Here is a 10,817-nt window from a genome sequence, read left to right as displayed (position 1 = left end):
AAATGTTTCTGGTTCTTACCCCTCCCGGGCTCCAGGTAGAATAGGTAGGATTATACTTCCTGCTCGCCCCCTTCCCCCATCGTGTGGGTGAGCGGGACCATGTGACAGCCCTAGCAAAGAGTTGTGACGTGCATCGCTGCCTGGCGAAGCATTTCACCGCTCTCTCTCCCTTCCGGTACTATGATCCGCATGCAGCATTGAGACAGCAGAAGCTCTAATCGTTGGGACACCTGTGTGACCACGGGATGAAGACGGGCCTTCCGCCGACCACGATGGGCATGTAGCATGGACAAGATATGAACCCGTGTTGATTTCTGTTTCTGAAACTTGGTGCTGTTTGTTACTGCCACGTAACCTAGCCCGTACTGACTGAAACAATGGTGCGGAACCATACGGGCCGGGCGGAGGAGAGAGGGGCCCCGGATTCAAGTCACGGGACCCCTAGCTTAGTGCTCTTCCTCCTCAGCTCCTCTTGATAACATTAGGAGTAACTTTATGACCTTGAACCACTTAATTAAATTTCTCCGAGCCTTATTATTCTTATCTATAAAGTGGGGCTAATGATACTTGCCTCTCAACGTTCTATGAGGATTCACTGAGATGATGCACATAGAGTATCTAGCTTGTTTATAATCTGCTTACAGTATTTCATTCATTCCGAAATGCCTGTTTATTTACAATGAACCTTTCTGATACTTATAAGCAATGTCATCTTCCAATTCGTTGGCAGTTTATTTTTCTCTCGGTGGCATATAAATAATGCTGTCGTCCTTTTAGACGATGTCAGAGTCACTCAAATACGGTAGTTGGCGCTCAGTAAACAGTAAAAATTATTCTTATCTTTCATGTTATCTCCCTGAATTTTTCTGGGTTTGTTTTGCATCTGGAAAATGGGAATCATCACCACAGTCTCAAAGGAGGTGATGAAGCAGAAATGCCTTCAGAACATTAACCACTCTGGAGTGGGGTGGGTCGTACACCTCCAGAGACACCGCCTCCAGGAAGCCCTCCTGAGCGCACCCTCCGAGTGTGAGCATTTAGAACATTTAGGTCTAGCAGAGTTCTTATGGATGGCAGTATTTATAGCGTGGTGGGAAATGACACGGCCAGATGGTCACAGCAGTTCCCGGCCCATGCCCAGTTGGAAAAGCCAAGCCCTACTGTAGAATTATTCAGCCAGACCCAAGTCTAAATGCCAAGGTGCATCTCTCAGAAGCGATGGGACCTCAAGGGTCTCTTTCTCCTTTCAGAACCTCAGATTTATTACCTGTAACATGGGGACATTAATAGATTTTCTTAAAGGGTTGTTGTAAGGGCTAAATGAAAAAAATATGTATATAAAGTATATAGAGCTGTTCTACCCAATATTGTAGCCACCAGCCACAGGTGACTATTAGGCACCTGAAATGTGTCTAGTCCAAATGAGGCATGCTGTAAGTACACAATATACACCAGATTCCACAGGCTCGGAATAAAAAAAGAATGTAAAATATCGCTTTAACAACCTTTCATCTTGATATTGAAATGATAATATTGTCGAAATGATAATAGCTTGGATATACTGAAGTAAGTATAATATACCATTAAAATCTATCTCACCTGTTTCTTTTTTACTATCTCTTATGTGGCTACTAGGAAACGTAAAATTGCGTCTTGGGCGAGCATCTGTGACTGCATTCTGCTTGTCTGGAACAATTGCCTGGCCCCTAGCGAGTGCTCAGAAAAGCACAGGGTGCTGGGGCTCCCGGGAGAGAATTCCAGGGTTGCCCCAGGGAACTGTACTAAGACAGAAGAGAAACACCTCGACGTGGGCAAAATTCCCTTCCTGGGCTTCATATGGAAGCGGAAAAGTTTCTCGTTTTGCTGGTGGGTACAGGTGAGGGACTGTACATTTTCTCTCTCAATTTCTGTCCCCACACTCCCTCCGCTAACCGTGCCGGTGATTATGTTTCTCGGCCCGAGATGATGCTCTCTGTAAGCTAGTTTTTCTGTCCTCCTCACTAAGTTATCTGCTCCCCGAGAGTAAGCCCTCTGTCTGTCATGGTCACGCTTTTATCCCCAGCATCTCTCACAGTGCCCGGCTCAAACTAAGCACTCAACAAACGTTTGTGCAAAGGATCGATTAATTTCCCCAGAGGGTCTTCAGACATTTGGACATTTACTGCTCTTCATTTATCCTCCAAGTTTTAATGCGTGAGCACTGTTTTACGTAGGGAGCGAGATCTTGGGGTTCAAGCTATAGATGCTCAGGCAGGAATACAACTTCTTGAGCCTCAGTGTCGTCATCTGTCAAATGGGAATATTCCTACTTAGTATTTACTTCACGGGGCTATTGTGAGGTCAGATAACAAAGGTGGACAGTGAATGACGAAGGCGTTAGATGGGTTTATTAACTTACGTCATCAGAGAAATGAGCCTCTTAGCAACAATGATGTGCAAATGATTTTGCTCAGGTACCCGATATTTTGCTGTGTTCTCAGCCACATTGGGCTAAGAGAGAAGCACCGATTCCTTTCTCTGGGAAGACCATCTTCCTTATGTGGGACTGAGCTGAAAGCCACTTTCCCCAACAGTAAGGAGCATAAAACTGAATGCAGCCTGAACGACACTATTAAATGCAGACACGTACGTACACCCGGACGCACAGCTTGGCGAGAGCGGGTAGACATGTCCATCTATCGTTTTATGACCCTCAGTGAGGGGACTCCGAAAGTGTTTTGCCGGTGACTAATCCCTAGATATAGGAATACGATAATAGTCATTGTCGTAATAATAGAGTGATGACGGTAACCTTTTGTCTATTAAAGAACAGAGGGTAAAAGTAAACCACCTTGTGAAAGGCATAGAAAAGGCAGGTAGGTGGTGGTCGAGATCACCCAACCAGTAGCAGAAGACTGAACGCAAGTCTGGATTCTATCCTTTCGAGCCTCAGTTTCCTCAGTAGTAAAATGAAGGCGGGCTGGTCCCTGTCCTGCCCCTGGTGAAGAACCAGTGAAAGATGCAACATGACAACGGATATGAACTCACTTTATGAACTGCAGTACCCTTTACAAATGCAAATGATCATTGATTATCATTAGAGCACCTGTCAGCAAAATACGCCACCTTATGAAGCCGCGTCAGTTGGCCAAAGGTGATCTGGAGCAAGGTTGGGTCCTGAAAACCAGGTGACATGGGGACAGTTGAGGCCAAGGCCAGAGAGATTTCCAGACAACGTGAGTGCCCATGAGCTGGGGCTGCGGCTGCGTGCAGAGCATGCGGTCTGGGAAGATGGTGCACAGGGGAGCAAGTCCGAGCGTTTCTGACGCCCACAATCCCGTGTTCTAGGCTCAAAGCCCTGCCCTGAAGACACTGGCTTCCTCAGGGGGCCCCGGGCGTGTTTCAGTTTGAGGGAACGACGTGTTGAGTGCCAGGGCCGAAGTCTCTCATAAACGGCTGGCGTGGGATTCTGGCCATCAAACAGTTCTCAGAAATAATATTTTGAGGAGTTAAGTGTCAACGAATGGGAAACACATGGATGAAATTTCCATGAAATACATATGGATGTAAAAATGAAAGAAAGGCTTCGGGCACCGCACGCTGGGATTCATTTTACCTCGGACAATAAATACCAAGGGAAAAAACTCGGAAGCAGCGGGACCCATCCTCCATCAGCAGCCCCCAGCCCCAGTGAGGAAGAAGGGGAGTAGAGGAAGACAGAGAAGAGGCCCCGGCCGGACAGGCCACGAAGCCGTAGATGTGTCTGGCTGTTGACTCCTCGCCTCACACGACGCGTGGTCTTAGACTAGAGGGAACAGACATGCAAGCCTCTCACAGCTCCGGCAACCGTGGATAACAGGGTTCCTTAAAAAGCCAGCAGCCCCCTTCCCCGCTCAGCGAGCACTTCGAGCTGACTGTGCGACTCATCGGAAGAAATGCAAGCTAAATGATGTTTAATTGACAGAGCAGATTGTTTACTCTCAAATAATTGCAGTAAATTGCAGTGCTTAGAAAGTACTTAGACGTCGTAACTTGGCTCTGCTGGCCTTCTCCAGCGGGGCTGGAGGAGGTGGGAGACCCTTGGCTTGGGCAGACTGTGGAATTAGCTGCAGGGAAGGATGGGGGTTCGGTTGACCTTGAGCCCACGCCCCACCTGGCTCCTTCCTCAGGCCTCCGCCCACCTGAAACAGGTTTCTGTCTGAGCTTCGAGGACCCGCCTCCTCCAGGACAGAGGACTTCGTTCTCAGTGAATGGACCCTCCCACAGCCCTCAAGGGTATTGGGTACCCACGCCTGTTGCCCACGCCGTAATGTTAGCGGGTCAGACACTCTGCCACTTTGAGTGGAAGCATAATTTGCACTCCACGGGGGTGTGGAGTACTAACCCAGGGTCCCCACGACATGTGACCGTACATATAACCAGAGCTGATTCTCAGCAGGTCATTAAAACATTGAGACTTCCGCTCTGGCTGGGACACAGCTGTTGCTCATCCTGGCTGCCTCGATCCCTCCTTGGGGACCCCCAAAGCAACTTCACAATTCAGAAATCGAAGCACGAACCCCATGGTACCAAAGGCGTTCTGGGGACCCTACCTCAGCATGTGGGTAGTGTCCATCTGGCTGGTTTATGCCCACACCGGAACGGTTGTTCATGCTGCGATGTCACCCATGACCATGTCGGTGGCAGCGAGTCATGGGGAAGCCAACCAGGTGGGCATTCGATGAAAGTCAATGTGCCCAGATTATAGGATGGTCTTCTCAGACCCCGCACCATCCACACCCCACCCCGCCACCTCCGTCCACACTGGGCTGTTGAAAACATTTGGCACTACAAGTCAAATATCTAAGCCTTATAATATGCTTCTCGAGGGCCTATGAAAATATCTGAGAATGGAAAATATATTTTTGGCTCTAACATATGAAAAGAAACCACAAAATCGAAATTAATATATGTTTAAATGTCTACAAACCATAACATTATGTCAATGACTTAACTGTAGGCCAACTCAATTTCTATGTAGTTACATAAAAATTATGTTCAGTGTGGACCGTGGGTGAGTTTGATACGCTGAGGGCAGGGCCTTCTAAAGAAAGAGTCACTGGGTCGACAGGCTCGTAATGGCCTGGATCCCAGGACCGAGATGGCAGTTCCGACGCTTGATCTTCAGGCCTCTGTGCTGACCCGCTGAGCAGCCCCCGCTGCGAACTGTCTCCGTCCTCGGCCATCTGACACAACGGATGACCGCCTTCTCTTCCTACTCCCCGACCGCTGGTTTCCAGTTCTCTTGCTGCGATAATTCTGATATTTGAGACTGAACTGAGTATTTGCTTAAACTGGGCCTCAGCCCTCTGCTCTCTCTCCCTCTCTCACTCCGAAAGATCATCCGCCCGACAGTGTCGGCTGTCACCTCGATGTGGCCGGTATCCAAATCTGTGTCCCCAGCTCCAGCCTGCAACTGAGGCCAGAGCCACATCTCCAAACTCAGACCGAACGCCTCCCCTCAGATGTCCCTCACGAGCCGCCTGCTCTGCACGCGTCCCGAAGCCACCTCGCCTTGACCCAAACGGCCACGCTCTGCACCCCTCATCACACTCAGCCTCTCTCGTTTCTAACAGCGCCCAGCACATTTTGGGGGCCCTGGAGCTCTCAGCCGTCTCTGAGATCTCCCTCCTCTTCCCCTTGCCCGTCCACTGGTCCACTTGGCACTGCTCAATCTTTTTTTTTTCCTACGGGGCTCACGCTGGCCCTTCCCCCCAGCCCTGTCCCACCTTCTCAGTCCAGGGCAGGCAAGCAGATTTGCTCAAGTCCCGGCTCTGACCCATAGGAGGTGGCTGCCTGGAGTACAAGGTAGAGAAAGATTTCGAGGCTACGGCTGGTCTAAATGGGAATGACAGCCGTGCTCGTTAGTGATGTCTGCCATGGGCACAGAAAGTGGGGGAGGTGACACAGTTTGTCATCCTCAGTCTGGGGCTTTTAAAGATGACACCCGAACCAGGGAGGTCGCCACCTGCCTAGCCTTCCAGGCTTCAGTCACTCCCTTTCTTCATGATGTCCTGTCTATGGTTACGAGATCCATCGGGGACAACACGTGCATTCAACAACCCTGCCCAAAAACCAGCCTTGACTGTTTATCTGACATGAGGTCGAGCCCAGTCGTCCGGGCCGGCATTTAGTGTCCGTTCGATCTAACTCAAGCTTCCTTCTCCCCTTTAACTTGTGCGAACCCCCAGTGCCAACACCTTGCTCCAACTAACCAGAAACTTGTCATCAGTCCCCGACTGTGTCTTGCTCCTCCCGCCCCCTCCTTCTTGCTCATAACCCTCTGCCAGCCTGGGGTCCCCTCCTCGTCCCTCTCCGCCTAGCCGTGGCTTCCCTCAAGTGTCAGGCTTAGCTTAAATAACAGCCGGCTTATTGGGTGTTCTCTCCGTGACAAGTGTGGATCTAAGGGATTCCCTCAGACTGACTCACTTAATTTGCGTAACAACCCTGTGAAGGCAGAATCTATCGGGATCACTCCCACCTGACAGATGAGGAAACTGAGGCACAGAGAGGTTAAATAAGTAGCCTAAAGTCACACAGCTTATAAGGAGTGGAATAAGGACGTAGGAAGTCTCACTCCGAAGTCTGCACCTTACCTTGCCGCTTAAGTCTCACCTCTTCCAGGCAGGCCTCCCTGCCCCGCTGCCCCCCCAAGTGGACCTAATGGTGCCACTTACTTTTCGCCATGTGCTACCTTTGCTTGAGTCTTTTCACCCCCTCAGCTGTATCGTCAGGGATCAGTGAGGACAAGAACAAGTCGAGCCCACGGGAATAGTATTAATGATATAACTCATCCATCAAGTGCCTCCCAAATACTGAGAATCCCTTCTCGGGGTCCTTGATACATATTATTTTATTTTATTTTTACTCTGGGAGGTCGGAGGGCATTATTATCCATACTTTATATACATATAAGGAGACTGACACCAGAAACATTAAGAAATTTATCCGAGCTCACGCAGCAATGAGCCTCCCTTGGCCTCCAACCCAACGACTTCCTTTCTCCGGGTGGGCACGGGAGAGAAGAGAGTGGGGGGAGGACATGAACGGTGGGCTTCTCTTCCGGTCCCACTGCACGTGTGCGTCGAAAGGATGAGACCCCTGAGTGGCGCCTGGGAGGACACTGGCGTCCGGGGTGGGGACGGCGCATGCGCAGCCTCAGAGCGACTCGGCAGCCGCTACGGGAAAGCGGACGCATCCTGGGTGGCGTCTTGGCCCGAAACCATCTGTTCTTTTTTTCTCCTCCTTTCTCTGCTGTTCTTTCTTCATCTCTCTCTCTCTCTCTCTTTCCAATCGCACCACCTCCTATAAAATAGGATTTTAGGCGTCTCGGTGAGAACCCCCCGCAAGGCCTCCTCTGTTAGGCCAGCAGGCCGGAGCGGCCGCCCGGAGCCACGAGGCGCGTGGCCGGCGATCACGGTGCAGACGTCTGCGGGGGCGCCTGGCAGGCGAGCTCTGGGTCATCCCCAGAGGAAGGGGTGTCTCAAAACGGAGTCTGTCGACTTCATGCCCGGGACGGAAACGGCATCGGTGTTTTTTGAGACCAAGGTGAAAGGAAAAAGACCCCTCCCACCTCCTTCCCCGAGACGCGCTACCTCCATTGACGACGTGAGCTCATAAACCTTTCTGATCCAAGGTAGTTTGTATTACCTGAGTTTCCCCCAAAATCCCGAACGAGGGCAATTGCCAGCTTCTAAATTTAGGCGTTTGTGGGCGCCCTTTGGCAAGGAGAAGAAAGGCCAGCTTCAGCGCTGCGGTTTGCCTTGAAACCCAGTCAAGCCCCAAATTCTAAACACAAAGCAGCTGTTTGCCCAGAATCTGAGCCGGGATGTTTCATATCGATGGCTCTTCCCACCTCCCCCCTCCCCCTTCCCTTTCTTCTCTCTTTTTTCATGCCTAAGTGCCAACAGAGCTCGAGGTGAATGAAAATTGGGGTGGGTGCAAATTCAAGCCCGCGTTATCTGCCACAGACGATCACGGATTCTGGGACGGGCCCGTGGGCAAGCCATCCGGGCAGACCTGCACCAGCGCCACTGTTTACAGAAGAAAGGAAAAAATAGAAATTGATCTATGGCATCGGTACAGGGCCTGGGTCAGGGGGGGCAGAGTATTCAGTTGCCACTCTTTCAGCCACTCGAAATGCCAGCTGATCTGTATCGGGCCCCAGTCCGGGTATCTCTGCGATGGATCTCCCGTTCCACGCTCAGACCCGGGTCTCTACTTTCCGATGCCCAGGCAGAGCGGTCCACCACTGAATCCACCCCGATCGTGTGACAGCTCGGGTACCGTGGCGAGGCGAGCATTCTGACACCCCTCCCTCCCCGCTGGCTGGTCTTCTGGCCCTCTGCGGAGGAGGGTTCTGTCTCCAGGAAGCCGTGTCGCATTCCGGATGACAGAGTCGCATGGAGTCTGGCCTCCTGTGACATGCCCAGTTCTCGAATTCGTTAAAAATCCATAACAGACGACGAGGGACAGACGTCAATCTGACACCTAGAGTGAGACAGACCCAGAGAGGGGTCTGTTTGTCGAGCACCCCCACCTTGCCAGGGCACCGGGGACGGTGGTTTTGATGCAGTGCCCTCATTCTGGGATGGGCACGTGAGTCCCCATTTTACAGGCGAGAAGGCTGAGGGTTTGTCATTTTCCCAAGGTCATGCCGCCGAAGTGACCGAGTGAGGGTTCAAACAAAACGACAGCTGGTCCTACAGCTCCTCCCCATAGCCAACCGCCTCCCGCCAAGATCTACAAGTCTTTGCATCCACCCATGGTGTATTTCTAGACGTCCGCACTTGACTCGGGGCACCGCCTTGGGCCTCGGCTTCTCCGTTGGTAACCGAGGCCGCTGCACCGAGGCGGCTGTGGCCGTCTGTCTCCCAGCTCGGGCATTCTGAAACCCTGTCTGTAGATACAGTCAGAGGCTTTCAAGCAATAAATCAAGGTGTTTGAACATTACACATAAGCGAGGAAAGCCAGGACTCGCAGTGGCTGGGGCCTTTACGCCGTGGTCTGTAAAAATAAAGACTGACTTGAGAGCTTGACTGTTGGCAGGCGAGGCGCCCGGCTCAGCTCCCTAGCCTTTCACTGGCGGCCTTGGAGAGAGGGCCCCTCGCTCGGCCGGACCGATGGAGCCCACTCTGCACGTCGGGGCCCTGGTTCCACGTGTGCCCTCAGCCGGCCATGGGCCAGGGTGAAATGTGACTTCCTGTGGGGTGGTGGGACGGGATTTGGGGAGCCCCGTGGGGTGGTGCCGGACTGAGTGGCGGGCGGAGTTGGCAGGCCCCATGGTGTTTTCTTTGCACAGAGGGCTGTCGGGAACTCGTTTCCAACCCTCCTTGCTCCCGGCTCTGACCTTTACCTTCCCTCTCCTGCGCCCCGCTTCCCGCTCGCAACGAGTGTGGCGGGAACCTAGCCAAGGACTGCGAGAAAATGAAGACATTTCTCAAATGGCATGTCCCGGTGGTGAGTGCTGGCAGGCAGAGCCCAGGGCCAGTGGGGCCGGATCCCTGTCTATCCCCTAAATATCCTAAGTATGTTCCCTCCTTGGCCGCAAAACCACAGCAATGTCCTCCTTCCCCTCCTCCGCCCTCGGACCCAGGGTCTGCATGGAGACCAGCCTGCCACAAGGGCCCAAAGGCGCCAGCACTGCCAAGGGAGGAGCCTTGGCCAGCTTGGCGCTCGCCCGGCGGGCCCCGGGCTGGCGCTGGCCGTCGGTGGCACATCCCGCCCAGGCTTCTGACTGCGCTGGCCTGGCCTGGCCGCCATTCCCAGAGCCGCTTTTCCAGGCGCGTGTGTCCGCTTGCAGGGGACAGCCAGCCGGCCCCCGTCCCCCCTCCCGCTTCTTCCTCCGTGGCCCAGTCAGAATGCTGGGCGCCCTTGGCCATGGAGCTGACCAACTGGCACTGACTCCCAGGCCCACTTCAGGCACTGACCCTCCGTGTGACCACCTGGAAAGTCACTTCCTCTCTAGGCCCCTGTGGCACCGTGAGAACTTGGAGGAAGTGGTTTTGGAACTTTCCATTGGGAGGTGGGTGCAGGGGAGAGAGAGCCAACCGGAAGTGCCAGGCCCACGACGCAGAAGGGCCCCGTTCGCACCCGCTTCGTCCATTCCCTCAGTCTACGTGCTTCGCAGACGCTTAGCGAAGCACGTTGAGACCACCGCTGATGTCACAGGCGCCTGTGACGTGGCGCCTGATGTGACCAGGGACAGAATTTACACCGACAGAAATGATCAACAATTGGATCTAACGAGAAGAGGGCTGGCGGGGGTCATGCAGGAGACCTGAAGGAGACGGGCCCTGGGCTGGGTGACCGTCTGTCCCCGTCCTTCCACTTAGGGCTTCCCTGGAGTCTGGGGGTCAGAAGGTCATCGGAGGCCTTTCCTCTGGGTTGGTCACTCCGGCTCTCTTCCTTGTCATCACCCTCCGAACACCAGAGCGTTCAGTGTTCTTTCTCTCCTGGCTTCGGGGGGCCCAGCCAAGCCCACGGCGTCCCATCCCAGCTCACGCCCCTGAAATCTGCATTTTCAGCCCCAATCCGCTGTCCTAGGCCTAGACGTGCAGTGCCTCCCTCAAAGGGCCTTTGAAGAATCCGCTGAGATCGTGCGGTCACTTGAAAAGGTTGCGTTTTAACTCTTGTGAGTAACGCTGTTGGCGTCCTGCCCGTACCCTGTGGGCCTGATCAATTCTTCTTGCCCCGACCAGCTTCCAACTGTCCCCACCTGGATCGCTCTGCTCGAGAGCTGTTCTCCAGAAGCCGGAAGGGCCACTCGGGCTGTGCGAGTGGCAGGCATAAGCACCCTG

This window comes from Pteropus medius, unplaced genomic scaffold, assembly GCF_902729225.1.
Source record: "Pteropus medius unplaced genomic scaffold, Ma_sr-lr_union100, whole genome shotgun sequence".
NCBI classification, from domain to species: domain Eukaryota; kingdom Metazoa; phylum Chordata; class Mammalia; order Chiroptera; family Pteropodidae; genus Pteropus; species Pteropus medius.
The sequence above is the reverse complement of the archived record's forward strand: the minus strand, read 5'-3'. Positions refer to the sequence as shown.